We start from the raw sequence: 18,359 nt of genomic DNA, 5'->3' as shown, positions 1-18,359 counted from the left end.
CCCCATCCCCTGGCCCCTGGCCTCTGGCTGCTCACAGAGGGTGGTTCTCCCCTTCCCATCCCCCCACACGGCAGGGGGTGGGTGGGTGGGACTCATATAGGTCCAAGTGTCCCCCATGGATTTCTGTTTCCAGTGCAGGCCAAGCTCTCAGGAAGCCTGCTCCTCTGTGAGCCCCCATTGTCCCCTTTCAGCTCTCAGAGAACATCCCCATGACCCCCCTGCAAGCACTGTGGGGGTGTTGATCATCCCTCGGTGGCGTCAGACTGGGCTGAGTGGTTGTCATTTCTCTTCCACTCGTCAGAACTCTGTATTCCCTTCAACAGCTCGCAGGCTGGCCTCCGACCTGCCTGCGATTTCTTTCCAGGGCTGACAGGTTGGGTTAAGAGAGAGTGCTCCCCTGAGCCAAGACATACTTTTTGCTTCAGCCCTCCCTTTTCCAAGAAGGCCCACAGTTCCCGCTTTGCTTCGCACTTTCTCTGGACAGAGGCTGTCTATCACCTCATTTCCCACCATCCCCTCCCTCCATCGCAAAGTGGCCAAGCTGGCCCAGGCACCGGTCCTGTTCAACTTGTTTGGGTTGACTCTATTAAAAAAATTTCTGGGACCTCTTTGGCAGGCCAGTGGTTAAGACTTTGCCTTCCAATGCAGAGGGTGTGGGTTCCATCCCTGGTTGGAGAGTTAAGATCCCACATGCCTTGGGGCCAAGAACCAAAACATAAAATAGAAACAACATTGTAACCAATTCAATAAAGACTTTAAAAATGGTCCACATCAAAAACCTTTTTAAAAAAATAATTTGTTTTTAAGGTAAAATTCACACAACATAAACCATTTTCAAGTGAACAATTAAGCGCATTTTTATATAGTGTTGTGCGACTAATTCCAGAACATTCCCATCACCCCAAAGGAAACCCCAGACCCATTAGCAGCCACTCTTCCTTACCCACTCCCTTCACCCCTGCCCCCAGCAACCGCTCATCTGCTTTCTGTCTGGATTTGCTTCTTCTGGACTTTTTATATAAATGGAGTCACGTAACCTGTGGCCTTGTGTGTCTGGCTTCTCTCACTCAGCATCATGTTCTGGAGGGTCATCCACGTCGTAGGGTCCACTCTTTCATCGTGAAGCACATGCTTCCTAAAATATAGCACTGTGTATTTTAAAAATATGCTCCACCTTGATGATCACCATAGCTCAAGATAGAGAATATTCCAGTCCCTTGGGAGCTCTCCAAGGCCAATTTCTAATCATTGTCTTACCTCAAAAGATCACTTTCCCAGGCTTCCCTGGTGGTCCAGTGGTTAAGAATCTGCCTTGAAAATGACACTGGTTCGATCTCTGGGCCGGGAAGATCCCACAAGCCGAGGAGCCACTAAGCCCGTGCATCAGAGCTACTGGGCCCACTCGCTGTGTCTACTGAAGCCTGCATGCCTAGAGCTCGTGCTCCACCACCGGAGAAGCCGCCGCAATGAGAAGCCCACACATGGCAACGAAGAGTAGCTGCTGCTCCCGCCACAACTAGAGAAAGCTCGTGCGCAGCAGCAAAGACCCACCACAGCCAAAAAATTAAATAAATCAATCTCTAAAAAATATACCACTTTCCCAGTGATCCTCACCTGAAGCTGACCGTGCCCCCCCAAAAAAAGGGAGGGCACAACTAGGCAAAAGCTATTGGCATCTGGTGGGGGAGAAGATGGGGATACTTTTCAACATCCTCCAATGCACAGGATAGGCCCCATGCAGCAAAGAATCAGCCAGCCCCAAATGTCAGTGGTCCATGGTTAGGAAGCCCTGGCCTCCCCAGCTCCACAGATTACTTCTATCTGTCCTTGAGTGATATGAATGTCATCAAGTATCGCATTCTATGTGTGTCCTGTAGGCAACACGCACAGGGCTGTGTATGTGTTCATACATGTCCTTTTTCATCACTGCGTTGTATTCCATTGAATATACTCCAAATATATATTCGAAACAAATATACTCAATTTCCCATTTGCCAGTCGATGGTCACATGGCCAGTGGCCAGTATCTGGCAGATGGTGAATGAAGCTGCTGTGAACATCCATGTATGTATGTATGTCTTTTGGTGGCAGAAGCTCCCATTCTCATTGGGAATAAACCCAGGAATGGAATTGCTGGGTCACAGCAATTGACGGCAATTAGTAGATCGGTCTGAGAGAATTAAAGTTCAGGGAATTTTCCACAAAACGCCTGACTTCTAGCTTCTCTTGAAGAATCCGTACCAGCATTTCCGAGAGCCTGGCTTCCCACGTGGTAGCTCTCAGCTGAAGTTGAGGAGTAACAAGCGGCTGCCGGCTTAAAGTGGGGTGCATCTCCAGCTCCCCACAGCTGTCACCCTCCCTCCTCACTGCCTCACACCTGCCCCATTTCTGTTTTTTGTTCCTGTGTCAGCATCTGGCACTGAGGGCCCTGTCCCTGGCCTGTGCAAGGTCAGGCATCACTTTTTCCCCTTTCTATGGCTCTACTGCAGCCTAGTCTCTGCTGGCACTTTTCTTGGCAATGTCCTCAGAATCTCCTCTCTGCCTAGACCATCAGGGTCTTCTATGTTCAGCTGATGGATTCTTGCTCTCTGCTTACAAGTCACTTCCCCAGGGCAACCTTCTCTGAGCCCCCTGGCAGGGGAGGGCCTCTGGCCTGAAGTCTCCCACAGACCCTGTCTTCCACCCCACACATCCGTGGACATCTTGCTGGTTTCCAATCAACTTGGACTGCCTCTGTCTTATTCATCTGCTTACCACCCAGATCAATGCACCGTGAATCCTGGCCATGGGGGTACAGTGTATGAAGCAGAGCCCTAGTGTCAGATTGCAGAAGCAAACTGGGCTCCTGCGTGGAGCCTGGCCTGCACACCTCACTCCTCAGAAGCTTTTCCCCCATCTCTGACCCATGGGGTCAAGATCTGAGAAACTATCCTCCTCCCCCCTCCCCCACAGTCCGTACCAGCCACGACTGGCAAAGTGCCAGGCACCCTCTCTGGGCTCCCTCATTTCCCACAGACCAGGCCCACCCCTCAACCATCCCAGCGGTCCCACGCACTGTCCAGATGCCCCCCAGTCACGGCCAGCTCGCCTTCAGGACCATCACTGACTCCTCACCTGCTCACCGGTCTTCCCCTCCTCAACTTTGCTCTATGCCCTCAGTTTTCCGGCTCCCCACCTCCTCTCTCCTCCAGACGCCGCAGCTCCCCCTCCTCGCCGCTCCTTTCTCCAAAGCATTCAGTCAGCCGTCTCCGGCTCCTCGCCTGACTCCTCCACCCTCCCCTCTTTCAGCACCCTCCACGTGGGGCTCGCTCAGCTCTCTCCCTGCACCCCCATTTCGTCCCCTCGCCCCCCACCCCTCCCCCAGCCCTGCGCTCGTTACCGCCGGCCCCTGCGCTATCTACCAAACCTCCGGAGCACCTGCAGGGGAAGAGGCGGGGCCTCCTCACCTGGCGGCCGCAGAGACGCGGGGCAGCGGCCCCTAGCGGTCGGGGTGGGAAGTGCAACCCCACTGGCCTCCCCTCCCAGTTGGTGCCTTTACTGGGCATGGACCACCTTAGCTGCCTGCCAGCTGTTGCTCAGACTGGACCTGGGTGGCTTCCTGGACTCTTGCTTCTTGGGAGTGAGGAAGGTGAAGCGTTCGCAGTCTGATCCAGAGGTGACATTTGAGAAGTTCTGCTGGGGGAGGGGTATGCGAAGACTAAGGTGTCATATTGGCTCTGTCCCTAGGCTGTGCCTCAAATCTGACCCTTTCTCCCCAGCACCCTGTTCCAGGCCTCCATCACCTCTCACCTGGATTGACTGTGGAATCCATCTCCTCAGTCTCCTGGCTCCCTCTCAAATCTTACCACAGCCAGAGGGTTCCTGAACATATGTCAGGGGAAAACCCTCCTCTGCCTAGAACCTTCCATTGCTCCCAGGTGACTCCGATTAAAAATCAATTCTCCCCAAAGCACATCAGGCCAGCACAATCTAGCCCATTACCTCCTTACCCTCACCTCCCTCTCCTTTTGCCCTCACCCCCTCTCTCCAGCCACACAGGCCCTCTCATTGATCCTTTGAACACCCAGCATGTTTCCACCTCAGGACCTTTACGCAGGCTGTTCTCTCTGCCTGGAACCCCCTTCCCCCCACCCCCGATCTCCCCAGGACTCCTTTTAAGTCTTTATCCAAATACCACCTTCTTAGTGAGCTCTTCCCTGACCTCCTCTATCTAAAACTGCAGCCATCACCATGCTCTGTGTCTTCCTTGCTTTTCTTCCATAGCACTGATCATCTTCTAACATCCTGTACCTTTTAATTGTCTGATTTCTCGTCTGTCTTTCTGATTGGAATGTCAGCCCCAAGAACAGAGAAGCTTGTCTGCCTTATTCACTGCTGTGTTCCCAGCAGCGAGCACAATGCCGAGTGCACAGTAGGTGCTCAACAAACACATGCTTGTTGACTGAATGCATTGCCTTGCCCCCGCCAATGACAGCAGTTGGAATTAATCCCCACCCACACAATATCTTCCCAGCTCAATTCTGAGACCTCTTTACCTGCCTTTTCACTTGAGCGGAGGCACATAGGACAGGATGGGGCTCCGGCAGTGCCCAAGGTGGGGGTACGGGAAGCCTCCAGGAGAACCAGGGGCACACAGAACTCCACCCCACCCACTCCTCAAGGCTTGGACAGTTCACCATCCACTCCCCTAGCACCCTGCTCACTTTCCAGGGCTATTTCCATCATGCTTTCTGTGCCTGCCTTAGCCACTGAACAGGGATGCCCCTGAGAGGAAGTCCAGTCTTATTGGCAAGACGCTAGGGCATTCTCAACATCTAGTCCCCAGCCACTAAAGGCCGTAAGGGGTCCTCTGTGTTTGAGGAATAAATGGAAGGAATGAATACACTAACTGAATGAGAAGCCCCTCGGGGTCACACACGCTGGCCGAGCGGGCTCTAGGTAAATCTGGGCTGGGGGTGCCTGGTGGGCAGTGGAGGTCTGAGCATTTTTCCCGAGACCAGGAATGTGTTTCATTACCAACCCCAACCCTGCGCCGCCCTCGCATGGGTTCTAAGGGTCTCCTCCCCTCCACCCCATTCCCGCACCTCGGCACAGGGACCTAAGGAACACGAAGAAACAGAACACCCACGACTGAGGGCGCTGGCCCTGAGGTAGAGGACTCAGAAGATCGGGGACAGAGGAAGGTGGAGGAACGCAGAACCCAGGTCGGTCAGCACCGAAGCTCTACACACGTGGACACAGGAGGAGGGCAGAGGGCACAGGTGAATAGAGCTATCCACGTCTGAGGTCAGGGTGCGCCAAGTGCTAGATGCGCAGAATGCAGGGTCTCCAAGACGCCGGGGGATCCGTACGTGGGGTGTCCTAGGCGCGGGCCACCTGGGTATGAGGGTTTTCTGGCACAGGGTAAAGAGAAAAGTGGATGTCCAGGCGCCGGATGCACAGGACGTTGGGTATCCAAAACGCGGGTCCCGAGGCACAGGTAGGATGCGCAAAGAGAGAAGCGCCTTGGGAGTAAGGCGTCCTGGGCGCGGGTACGGACACGCGCGGTGCTGGGCGCCGGGAGCTGGGGCGAGACTGCGCGCGCGCGGACGCGTTAGTTTCAGGAGCCCGGCTGCTGGCGCGGCCTCCACTGCGGCTGCGCAGCCGAGGGTCTTCGGGGAGAAGCGCGGGAGCTCTTTTGCGCCCCCAGCCTCTCCTCATCCTTCGCCTCTTGAGCCCCTCGCCCGCGAGGCCTAAAAACCGCGATAGAATGGAGGCTAGTGAAACCGATCCCGGCCACAACACGGGGCGCTCTGCTGACCACGGGCTTTGGGGGAAAAGAGGAGGGTTTGGGGGAGGGGAGTCCTGGCCAGGATTTTTCCAAACTGAGCCGGGGGTTCCTCAAAGCATGGCAGTCCTTTCTCTCCTATAAATTAAAGACAGCCAGTGAAGAACGCAAGTTAGCACCGTCGCCCAGGCACATTCTTTGGTTCCGAGGGTCCCTCCATAGAGCAGGTGGGTGGGCTACTCAGGGCTGGACGGTGGGGTGGTGGGAGGACTAGGAGCCAGGGGGCTCTGGAGATGCTCAGCCTTCCTTGAGCTGCACGTTCTTCCCCCTTTCAATCCTGCCAGGTTTATAGAAAGCTGGCTGTATGGATGTGGGGGGAGGGTTCCTGGTTGCCCCCTGCGGTACCGCCCCCTCTCCCCAGCACCCCAAAGCCTTTCATGGATCCTACCAGGCGCTGCGGAGATATTTCAAAGTGGGAAACTAAGGTGTGGAGAAGCCGAACCTCCCCCATTCCCCCATCCTGGTACTGCACCAACCAGAGATGGATGGGACCCCCTCCGCAGCCACCAACCTCCACTTCATACATATTTGGTCCCTTAGATCCAGCCAATGGGCCTGGGCACCCATATTTAAGGCCCAAGGTTTACAGCCACGGAACCCTGGGTGTGAAGGAGGAATGAAGTTAGCCCACCTACTGTCTCCACCCCTGAAGTCTGCGGGCTGGATTTGGCCCCAGTTCCAGGCTATGAGAATCCCTGCCCAGTCCTGAAATGATGGTTGCCCACAGAAGCAGGTGGAGGGTGATGGGAGCCGTAGCGGTAGCCCCTGGTTACCCAGTCAGCCTGGAAGTCTGGCGTCTCTGTGCGTGCTCAGTCACTTAGTCCTGTTCTACTCTTTGCCACCCCATGGACCGTAGACTGTATCCATGGAATTTTCCAGGCAAGAATACTGGAGTGGGTTGTCATTCCCTTCTCCAGGGTATCTTCCCGACCCAGGGATCCAACTTGCATCTCTAGCATCTCCTGCACTGGCAGGTGGATTCTTTACCACTGAACCTCCTGGGGAGTCTTTGCTTTTCCCAAAATTCAGGCTTCTGGGAAGGGATTCTTAGAGGACGGTTTCATTCACTTGCAGATGTTCCTCTTAGGGTTTCTTAGATTTTTATAGTTCCCCTCTAAGCCTGCCTCAAGTTTCGTCTATTTATCACCCCAACCCTTTCCACTGCTATTTCCACGCTGTTTCCCAGTTCCTCACCCATTCTGCAGAGCCAAGTTGGAATGGCAATGCGTTCTCTTCCCTGGAGATGGAGACCAGGATTTGCCATCTTCCTCATCCTCCGCACGTCCCCTTCCTCTACAATCCAGGTCCGGACCTGTCTGCCCCTCTCCCCACTATAGCCTGCTCTATGTCTACCTGAGATTCAGCCCGGACTTTGTATGCTCTGGCCGGTGTGCTAATTAGACCTCCACTAATGATTCCCTTCCCTGAGGATCCAAACCAGGGATTTGCTCCTTCCCATCCATCAGTCTTCCCCTTGCACCCATCCTTCATAAAACGCCAGGCTTCCAGGTCCGCTCTCCCAAGATCCTCACCGGATCTTACCTCTCAGGACCTTCTAGTACCCGCCCCCCTCTAGTTTTTCCTCAGCCCCCACCCTGCACTGAGCTGTCTATTCTGCCAAAGTGCCTATTTTTGGCCTGGGGCCCGGTTTTATAGCCCCCACTGTGGGTCTTGGCAGTCACAGCTCTGGCTCCGGGGATCCACGCCAAGTCGGACTGCCTTCCCCAACCAGGGAGATGGGGTGCGGGGCTACCTTCTGCAGCTTCAGCATGAAGCCGGCCCCAGGCCTCACTCGGCCAGATGCCTAGGAACCCGCTGGTTTCTTGTCCTACTTCAAGTCCACCAGCTGCAGTATAGTTGCTCGGCTGCGGAAATCCATACCGAGTTTTTGCTCTTGCCGAAAACCTAAAATACAATTTTTTCTCTCGCCCCCCTCCCCCCACCCAAAGCAAGACCTTTGAGGCGTTTATACATATTAACCTTCCCCCAAACACGCACCCTCCCTCTCCGCTCCTGCGACCCGGTCAGTTCCCAGTCCTCGACCAGTTGCCACAGATCTTTAGCTAGGGTCTTGTCCCATCCCGCATGCTCCAGTCCTGGCTTTGCGGTCCTCCCTTGCCTTATATTGTAGGTCTGGTCTCCCAGGGTAGCGGCCTCCTCATTGCATTCCCTTCGCATCGCCCCTGGATCCTGAAACCGCTTTTACCTGCCTGCTTCGGTGCAGCCGGCGCTCCAGATCCTTTCGTGCCTGAGTCCAGCCCTCCTTTTGCCCCTCCTTCTTGCACGTCGCTGCCAGAAAGACGAGGGCAGCCCACGCCGCCTCAGCCACTAAATAGCCCCCTCCCGGAGCCCCCTGCGAGCCCAGGTCTGGGAACTCTAGGCCAGGTCTTGCTTGTTCCCACTGCATTAGGCATGACGCATTACTCCGTCTCCCGAGGAAGAATCCGGCCCGAAATTTGCGTGCCCGGGGTGCATTTGGCCCTGTCGCAGCTGCCTTCGTTCCTCCCATCTCTGTCTAATCCAACCCGGGTTTTGCAGACCCCTTCCAGATCGCTCCCATTTCTCCCCTCACCCGGCAAAGCGCCTTTACTCCACTACCTGCAAAATCCGCTCCGGGTCTTTCTCGAGCCTGTCTCCCCCTCCCCCACTTCCCGTTCCAATGCTGGGATCCAGCACATCTCCTTCCCTCTCCCGGTTTTTCTATAGGGGCTAGAGGGGGGCGAAGGGGAGGAAAGTCCATCCCGGGTTTTCGGACCGGCCTCCGGTGCGCTTGGGCAGGTTGCGGCGGCCGGTCCCGGGCGGCGGCTCCGGGCCGGGTTTTGCGCGTGCCCGCCGCCCCCCTCCCGGAGCGGGTGCGCCGGGGAGAGGGGCGAGCAGGCGGCTTGTCATTGCTGGTGCCCGGCGCCCGCTCGGTCCGCGCGTCCTGCGGTGCCCACGGGCCCGGCCCGGCGCCCCCCCAATCCGGCCACCCCGGGGGCGCGACGCCGCCGCGCCCGCCTACAACCGCGCCCCCCCTAACAAGCTCCGCGCCGCCCGCCCCCTACCCAAGCCCCCCGTGGCCACTGCGGGGAGCCCGAGCCGTCGGCGCGGGAGTTGTCGGCGCTGCGGCGCCCCCGCCCCGCCGTCTGCCGAGGAGGCCCCGGCGAATGGGGCCGCGTGGGCCCCGGAGCGGCGCCGCCGGGCGGCGGGGGGCTGCAGGGGCTCCCTAGCTGCCCCGTTAACCCCTCGGCTGCCGCCGTCGGAGGGGGCTGGGAAGTCGCCTGGGCGCACACGTGCCGCCTCCGTCGGGGCCGCGGAGCTGCGGGGAAGATGCGGGCAGCTGTTGGCGCCGCCTCGGGGGGCTCCGCCTCGCCCCAGCCCCCGGAGCTCTGACGCCGCCCCCGCCCCGCCGCCTCCGCCGCCTCCCTCCCCGGGAGGGGCGCGGACGCTCGCCCCCAGCCCCGAGTCTCTGCCGCCGCGAGGGGGCCGCCTTCGGAGCTGTGTAATCCGCTTCTTCTTTTTTTTTTTTTTTTTAATTTTTGGTTGGTGACAGCGGTTCTGGGCCCCGCCACCCCTCGCCCGATTTCCCCCCTGTCCCGGTTCCGGGAGATGTGCCGGGCGGGGGTCCTGGGTTCGCGGAGCCGCAGGAGAAACGCGCAAGGCCGACCCCGGAGCGGCGCTGGACAGGTGAGTGTCTGAGGACCCCGGGCGAGGGGGACGCCGTACCTGGGCCAGGTGTGGGGGCCGAGGTAGGGAGGATGGGAGCCCGGGCCTGTCCGGGCCAGGAAGGGGGAGGGGATGCTGGAACCGCGGGTCACAGCACCTGAGCGCGAGGGGGACGGAGGGCGGCCTGCACCTCACCCCACCGGTGAGGGGGCCGGGAGGGGCAGCCCCCGTGGACTGTCGGGGGTGCGGATGCGCGGCCGCGGGGTGCCCGTGGGGGGAGGGGACCGCGAGTGTGCCCGCGCGTGGCTGCGTGTGCCCGCGCGCGCGCCAGCCTTTGTGGGGAAGCGGCGCGGCAGTGCCTGCGTGTCCCCGGTGCGTGTGCGCGCGGGTGCTTGGCGCCCTGTTTGTGTAGGTGTCTGGGTGTGAGCGGAGAGGGTGCGTGTGCGCGCCGCGCGCCGGCCCCAGCCCCCGGAGGAGCCGTGTCGGGGGCTGGCACCCCACGAAGCCGGGCTGGGGGGTGGTTTTTCTCCGGGAGGCAGAGGCGCGGGGGATGGGGAGGGGTCTGTCTGGGTGTCTGGCCGGCTGTAGCCGTCGACAGCATCTTCCCTCCGCGGTACCGGGCTAAGCCTGGGAAGCTGTTGGGTTTCATCAGCCCGGATTCGGGCTTTGAGGGCCAGCCCTCCCACTCTCCCAGGTGTTCGCCGAGTAGAGCTTGGGGTTTCAATTGTCATCTTTCCATCTGCCTGGGACGGGAGTGCGTGTCAGAAGAGCCTGGGCAGCGCTGTGTGTGTGTGCTCCCGCCGTGGCCAAAAAGTGGCCCCGCAGGCACGCCGCCCCTGCCTGCACACAGCGCTCACACACATCCCCGGCCCTCACCTTGCAGCCTCGGGCCCCATCCCGGCCCGGCCCCTGCTGGACCTTCCGCGCCGTCCGCCTCCCTCCGCCACCTCTCCGCCCCCCGCCCCCCGCGCGCGCACAGTCATGGCAGCTGAGTGGGTGTCCCTCCATCGCAGCCTGGAGACAGGGCCCGCTCTCCCCTGGCTCCTGCAGGACCCGGGGCCTGGGTTCCTCTGCCCACGTCCAAACATGTGGTGAGCGGGGGGGGGGGGGGAGCAGGGGGAGGGGTTCAAGATGGCTGCCAAGATGGCTGGTTGCCTTTCCGCCTCTCGCTCGCTCTCCGCCTCTCTCCCTCTCTCGGCTTGCCCTTTTCTCTTCGCTGCTGCAGGAGCCACCCATGAGAGGGGTCTGGACAGTCTGGGGGACACATGTGGGGGACACTTGAGAGCAGATGTCTGCTCAGGGCTGGTGGATCTCACTTCTGCTTGGGGAGAGGTGGGTGATCCCTGCTCCCCTCTCCAAGCACCCAAGGGCCGGGCGGGAACCTGTAACCTGACCCCAGACCCCAACTCCTTCACCCCTGGGCCTAACAGCCTGGGAGCTGCCCGCCCTCCACCTGGTCTCCTAGGCCTGGCACCCTGATTGGGTCATCAGGGTGTCCCACGGAGGGCCCCCGTCTCTCATTCTCGCCATCTGCCCGATGGCCAGGCACTGAGCACTCCCCGCGGATGGGTCAGGCCCCAGCTGTGGGGGCAGGTGACTTCTCCTTCCTCCCCATTCCCCCACCCCCAAATTCTAATGCCGATTTTATTACTTAAAAGTAGGATGAAAACAGGGAGAATAAGAGAAGGAATACAACCTTCATTATCATATCGAGAAAATTATCCGTGATTTTCCTAACTAGTAATTTGCCTGCCATGCTGTTCAGAACTGACTTGCCCATTAATTACAGAGATGAAAAATCATCTGGAAAGCGGAAAAGGGAACTAATTCGATCCCTGGCTGGCAGCAAGGGCCCCCATGCACCAAGCCACATACGTGTGTGCTCATATGTGAGTGCCCGGCCTTCCCACTGGCATTGCCACCTTCTTCCTCCTCTCCCTCAGGGAACTCCCTCAGGGCCTCAGCTCACCCCATACTTGTCACTCCTGCTCTCCTTGGGGTGCCCACCCAACCTCCTCTCCTGGGGAGCTGGCCAATCCATGCTGATTGCTGCCCTTGGGCGTAGAGAGGATGCCCAGGGTTGGGGGAGGGCAGGGAGCTGGGGACCAGCCGCACCTGGGCCGTGGGGCCTGCAGGGAGGAGGTGGAAGGCAGGAGACTGGCAGGCTGGTTTCTATTCCCAGCCTGCCCCAGGGAGCCCCTTCTCCTGGGAGGCGGGCCATAGGGGAGGAGCTAGGGGGGGCCCTGGCCCCTCTGAGTCTGTTTGCATCAAGTGGTCTGGTCCTGGCTCGGGCACACCGCATGTGGGGGGCTGACAGGAGAGAGTGTGGTGCTTCAGCCCCAGCCTGGGCATCAGGGGGTGGGGATGCCAACCCAAGGAGGCTGTGCTGCCTGGCCCCAGAGCGGGTGCCCCGATGGAGAACAGGAGGAGCAGTCTCCCCGCCGCTGTCCCGGTCCCAGCCCCTGCTGGCCACAGGGAGCTGAAGTTGTCAGTCACTGCCCCCTCCTACCTCTCCAGCCAGACCCAGACGTGTGACCAAGGACACACAGAAGGCTCTGATTTCTGTGTGGGCTCCTCTCGAGGATTCAATTTCCAGACGCCAGACAGTTCCCCTCCTCCAGACCCTCCAGGGAGGTGAGGAGGGGGGTGATGCTCCTGAGATGGGGGTTCCCTGGGTCCAGAACTGTACCTGACTGCACCATTGCCCCCCCAGCCCTGGGCTCAGCCACCCCGATGAAAGAGGAAGCGGGGTCCCAGGTGGGAGGGGACTGCGGAACAGAGGCCTGGGAGAGGGTCCTGCCGAATCCAGGCCGCTGTGACCTGTGGGTACCTGTGCTGTGATTAGGCTGGTAACCTGGACGAGCCTGCGTGTGGTCACATGTCTGACAGGCTGGTCAGGTGTTCATAAGGGTCTCCTGGGTGCTAGTGTTTGTGAGCTGTGCACAGGGGGTGTGTGTGTGTGTTTCCGTGTGTCGGGAGCTGTGTTCACGTGTGGCTCCTGGGAGCAAGGCTGGGCAGACCCCTGCATGAAACCTGTGAAGATTTGCCAAGTGTCTTTTCCACTCGCGCTGTGCTGGGGATGCCAGGGGGACAGTGCCCCAGTCCTGTCCTCAGGGAGCTCACAGTCTAGTGATGCGAGCAATTTCAGTCAAGGGGCTCCTGTCATAGGAGTTGGGAAGAAGGCGTATATCTCCCCGTCCAGAGCGGCCAGAGTCCCAGCTGGGGAGGGGCAGCCCCTTCATCTTGGCACCCCAAGCATGGGGTGTCCCGGGGCCCAGACTTTCGTGATCTTTCCTGTCACCCCTTCCACCTCGCCACTATCTGCTCACTGCTCCTAAGCACGCAGTTCAACCACAGGCCCTTTGCATGGGCGGCTCCTTCGCCCGGGCCCCTCCCCCTGACTCGTGCCTAGCTTTTGCTCCCTCACCCGCGTCGGATGTCCCCTCCCCAGCAACCTTATTTACTGCATGTAGCCTGTTTAAAATTTCAGCCTCCCACCCACCTCCTGACTCTCCCGAGCAAGGATGACTTTTCACACATTCTGTAATTTACTGGTTTGTTGTGCCTCTTGATTTATTGTCTGTCTTCCCCGACCAGGACCCAAGCTCTTGGGGAATTTGTTCCCTAGTTTGCTTTTGGACGCCAGGTGCCTCGACTCAGGCCGGGCCCACAGTAGGCGCTTGAGAACTCTTACCTGAGTGAATGGGGAGGGGGTTGCCTCTCAAAGGATGGAGACCCCAAGGGACTCCCCCCTCCCCAGCTTTGCACATTGAGGGGTCCCTGTAGACCCTCTTGGGGGAGCCAGGGCTAGCCACCAGGGGCCAGACCAGGCCAGCTTGGGACCTGTCCCATGCACACACTTGTGAGGCAGCTCCCTGAGAGGGCCTCATGGGGGCCCCAGTGTGTGAGGGTGTCCCTGCGGGGAGGCGTGGGGCAGTGTGCATATAGGGTTTAGAGCCCAGAGGGTCACATGGGGGCCCCCGCCCTTGCTGGGGTAGGAATGTCACGGTCAAGGCCTGAGCAGCTTTGGTCCAGGGGGACACTGACTCAGACTCTCATAGGATGATGGGACTCCCCACGCTTGTTTCAGATCCTAGGAAATCAGCCAAGCAAAAGCCCCTCCCCCCACCTCAGCTCAGTGCTCAGTCGCTCAGTCATGTCCGACTCTTTGCGACCTCATGGACTGCAGCCCGCCAGGCTCCTCTGTCCATGGGATTTTCCAGGCAAGGATACTAGAGTGGGTTGTCAGGCTCTCCTCCAGGGGATCTTTCCAAACCGGGGATCGAACCTGTGTCTCTTGCGTCTCCTGCATAGACAGCCGGGTTCTTTACTACTACGCCATCCCCTCCCACACCATCCTCCCCCAAATCCAAAATTTGGGGAAGATAAAGGTTGCAATAATTAGATGCTCAGGCTAAAAATAGCCTTGTTCCCCCTCTCCCCAAAACTAAAAATAGCCAGGGCCTTTCCCTCCTAGACTAAAAATACCAGGAAGACCAAGAAGCCAGGTGGGTGCTCCTATCTGGTGTCAGGGAGGTGAGGCAGACAGGCGAGGGGCCCAGGGCAGGGTCTCCCAGCCATGGCGTTCCTGACATTGGGGCTGTGTCATTCATTCTTTGGAAGGAGGCCTGGACTTTTCAGCATCCTTTGCCTCCACACTCTAGATACCAGGAGCAATCCCCCCACTCCTGAGTTATGACATCTAAAAAGGCCTCCAGATTTTGCCAAACAGCCTGGGGCAGGTGGGGCAAAATCATGGGCCCTCCCAGGTGAGTACCACTGCTCTAGATCAAGGGTCTGCAGACTCCCTCTGTGGAGACCCAGACAGCAAGTGTTGGAGACATTGGCGGGCTTACCAGCTCTGTTGCATAAACTTCCTCTGCCTCTTCTTCTTAATCCTTTGAAAGCGGCCAAGCTCATTGGCTGGGGGCAGTGCTCAGTCCATAGGTGGTCAACTCCCAGCCTGGCAGACCCACCCACCCTTTTTTGCCCCTGGTGCTGGAGGTCAGGGTGCCCTTGAATGCAGCCTCATCAGCAGAGGGGCGAGTCTGGTGGTGTTTGTCCCTTTCACCTCCCTGCCCACACCCCTGCCATTGCCCTGTGCTCACTCTCTCACTGGTTGTCAAACAAACACACAGCCCCCCCCCCCCAAACAGCCCCAGGGCCTTTGCACAAGCCGTGTGTGCTGCCTGGAATGCTCTTCTCCTCCCTGGGCACCTCTGTGGCTCCTTCCTCACCTTCCCGGAGCTTTATGACATGTCTGACCTTTCTCCATCACTGTATTTAACATTGCGCAATGCACGCGCGCGCGCGCGCGCGCGCACACACACACACACACACACACACACACACCACTATACATCACAGGACTGACTTTTTTTAGTTTTCTTTATGTCTGGCTCATTCACACTGTCTCTCCACACCTCGATCAGTGCCTCACACATAGTAGGTGCCCTAAAAGAGATGTGTAGGGACTTCCCTTGTGGTCCAGTGGTTAAGATTCAGACTTTCACTGCCATGTTCCCAGATTCGATCCCTGGTTGGGGAAACTACGGTCTCACAGGCTGTGCAGTGTGGCAAATAAGACACAAGAGTCATGTAGAATTGCTGAATATTATTTCTAAGCCCCACAACCACCATTGTGAAACTTTCGTCCCGTTTCCCCAGGGAAGAGACAGGATGCAGAGGAGGGACCGCGGTGGGCGCAGGGGGAGTTGCATCCTCACACAGCCTAAAGTGGGCGCAGCTGCGATTTAAACCTAGGACCCTGAGACCTGGGGCCTCTTCCCTGTTGCCCCGCTGAGCACCATCTCCCCCGCCTTCTGGTCTCTGCCCCTTCACTGCCAGCTTGGTGGTAGCAGAGGGCCCCAGAGCCTTCTTCCATGTCTTCTGCCACAGGCCCTGGCTCCCGTGACCATTTTCAGCACTGCTCTGCAGTACCTGGGGGTTTCCCAGGTGGCTCAGCAGTAAAGAATCCACCTGCAATGCAGGAGACCAGGGTTCGATCCCCGGGTTGGGAAGATGACCTGGAGGAGGGCATGGCAACCCACTCCAGTACTCTGGCCTGGAGAATTCCGGGGACAGAGGAGCCTGGCGGACTACAGTCCATAGGGTCGCAAAGACTTAGACACAGCTGAGTGACTAAATAGCAGCTGCGGGACCGGGAGTGTATGTGAGGCTTGTGACCGGTCAGGGAGCAGCCTGGGGTGGAAATGGGTCTCGGGCCGCGTAGTACCAACCCACTGTGGAGGGAAGCATCGAGGAGGCGGCCAGATGGCCTGTAAAGGAGAGCTTCCTGGTGGAGGGGGCTTCCCCGCTGAGGCCTGGAAGGGAAGGAGGGATAAAGTGGAGGGGAGTCAGGGAGAGTTAGTGAAAGGAAGGGACCCGCCCTGAGGTCAGAAAGAAGGTGGGCAGCTCGGAGGGGAAAATGAAAGACATTCTCTGGCCAGGCAGGGAGACAGGACACAGGTCCTGGGGGCCGAAGGGCTGTTTTGGATTTGTCTTTCTACTTCGCACAGGGCTGGGAAGGGGTCGAGTCCCATGAAACAGGGTTAGAATGTATAGCACGCCCTCCTTCTGGCCGCTTCATAGGCGGGAACTATGGGGAGCAGGCGGGAAGGGAGCCCAGGCCAGGGGGGAGGTGGGGGCGAGGCCGGTGTGGGTCGGAGGCCTCCATGGCTGTCAACATGAAGGCTTGGGCGGGGGCCTTGAGACCTTAGAGAGGGACCCGTGCCGGGCTTTCAAGACAGAGTGGACATGATTCAGTGGGTGACCAATTGGAAGGTAGAAGGAGGTGGCGGGGAAACTGCAGGCTTCTGGTTCAGACAGCAGGGTGGAGCTAGAGAAACGAAGAGGGTGGGGGCGGGGAGCACCTTCTGCTCTCATCATCACCCCCCACACATACAGAGGCTCATCTCCCCTCGCCCGAGTCAGGGCACGTCTTGTCCCTACTCAGTCTCAGGGTGGGCCTTCCCTGGTGGTCCAGTGGCTAGGACTCCACACTCCCAATGCTGGAGGCCTGGGTTCGATCCCTGGTCACAGAACTAGACCCCCGTATGCCACAAGTCAGGAGTTCATATCCTCAACTAAAGATCCCACATGCCGCAACGAAGACCTGGCCTAGCCAAATAAATAAATATTTTTTTAAAAAAGAAGCTCCACTGCTCCCAGCTCACTCCCGCAGGCCCTGCTCGCTCTGCCCTCTAACCTGCCCGCACCCCTTCCTACTCTCCCCTTTCTCTCTGGACCAGAGCCACGCTCTAGCACATTCCTACCTCAGGGCTTCTGTGTGTGCTCTTCCCATGGCCTGGGTACTCTTTCTCCAGTACCTCCGTGGCTCATCTCCTTGTGACCTTTGCTAAATTGTTACCTCCTTAGCCAGGTGTTCCCTGACCACCCCATCTATGTTTGCGTTGACATATATTCCCCACCCCACCCGCATTCTTTCTCTGCTATGAGTATTTTCCTCCAAAGCACTTGTGACCAGGTGGGGACTAGGTAACTACACCCTGAATGGACGACCTCTTCCAAGGGTCTGTTTCATCTTTGTTCATTAAACGAATTAACGAGAACGCTCTCCTCACCAGAGCTGGGCATGCAACCGAGAGCAAGGCCAACCCATGATGGAATGTTCCTTGATGGGATAGATAGACTTTCAGCCGCAGAGCCCAAGTCCAATTAGGGGAGCAGAATGTGGAAGCCTCATGTACCGCTAGTGTGGGTACCACCGCAGTCCTGGGGGGCAGAGTCTTTTGGAGGAAGAGGGCAGGAGTCCTCTGGGTATGTGAGTGAGAGATGTGGGGTGTGAAGAAAGAATAGGCCAGAGCAGAGAAGGTGATGAAAAGGTAGCAGGAAACCCAGGCCTGAAATGCCATGTCGCAGCCTCTGAGGCAATAGGGAGCCATGGAGGGTTGTAGGCAGGGAGTGATGTGGAGTTTTCATTTTGCGAAGAGCACTCTGAGTGCAGGATGGAGATCAGAAGGGGCGGGAGTGGCAGACAGATGTAGAGGAGACCAGGGAGGAGGCACTCATGGAGAAGGGGAGGCTTTGAACGGTCCCACCCCCGCCACTCGGCTGCCAGAGTGACCTTTTAAAATTTATAGGCAGACAAACCCCACCCTGTGGCGCCAACATCTAGTGGGAGAGAGATAATAAGCAAATAAGTAAAACGCGTGGCGGGCATGATAGGGACGAGTGCAGGGGAGAGCAGAGTGCAGGAGTGTTGACGCTAGCAGGACCTCCCAGAGCTGGCAGCGTCTGTGCAAAGACCTGAGGAAGGCATGGGAGCTTTGCAGGTCCCAGGGGAGGAGGGAACAGCCCGTGCAAAGGCCCCGGGAGGGTACTGTGCCTGCTGTTAGTGAGTGAGGAGGAAAGGTGGAAGGAGGTGAGGGCAGGGACGGGATGGGCTGAGTGCACAGGGCCTTGTGGGCCGAAGAAGGATTTTGACCTTTGCTCTGAGTGTGGTGGGAGCCACGGAGGGTCCTGAGCCGAGAGGGACAGTGGGGGCCTCAGGTGCTCGCAGGCGCCCTCTGGCGGCTGCAGGGGGAATAGGCTGGGCTGCGAGGGTGGAGAGGGGAGAAGCGGGGAGGCGGTAGGGCTGGACCCGGGAGGCCCCGCGGCGTGCGGACAGCGAGCAGATGCTGAAGGCGGAGCCGCGGGAGCCGCGGTGGGGATGGGAGGCGGAGCGGTTCCTGAGCACCTCGGCGGACTCAGGCCGCTCTCCGCTGAGATGTTGGAAGATGAGGGGGTGGCGCTAGGCGTCCCGTGGGGACCCCGGCCGGGCCCCACCCCCGGAGCCCACAGCCCCCTTGCTGGCGGAGCGCATGTGCCGCACACTCTCCGGCGCTTGCTCCGGCTCTGACGGCAGCCTGTTAGTCCCGGAGCTGGG

The 18,359-nt window shown here is 58.7% G+C and overlaps 1 protein-coding gene across 1 annotated transcript in view; it reads left to right on the top strand.

Moving 5' to 3' along the window:
• Positions 1 to 9,354: 9,354 nt before the first annotated feature.
• ADGRL1 (adhesion G protein-coupled receptor L1) overlaps positions 9,355 to 18,359 on the top strand; it is a 49,495-nt gene continuing 40,490 nt past the window's right edge. Inside the window, exon 1 of the mRNA XM_055429977.2 lies at positions 9,355 to 9,493. The gene's annotated coding sequence lies outside the window, so the exon portion shown is untranslated. The remainder of the gene's footprint in view (positions 9,494 to 18,359) is intronic.

The sequence above is a fragment of the Moschus berezovskii genome, chromosome 8 (assembly GCF_049115385.1).
Source record: "Moschus berezovskii isolate FMDL1 chromosome 8, NW_MosBer_1.0, whole genome shotgun sequence".
Lineage (NCBI taxonomy): Eukaryota > Metazoa > Chordata > Mammalia > Artiodactyla > Moschidae > Moschus > Moschus berezovskii.
This window is presented reverse-complemented; position numbering and strand designations above follow the sequence as displayed.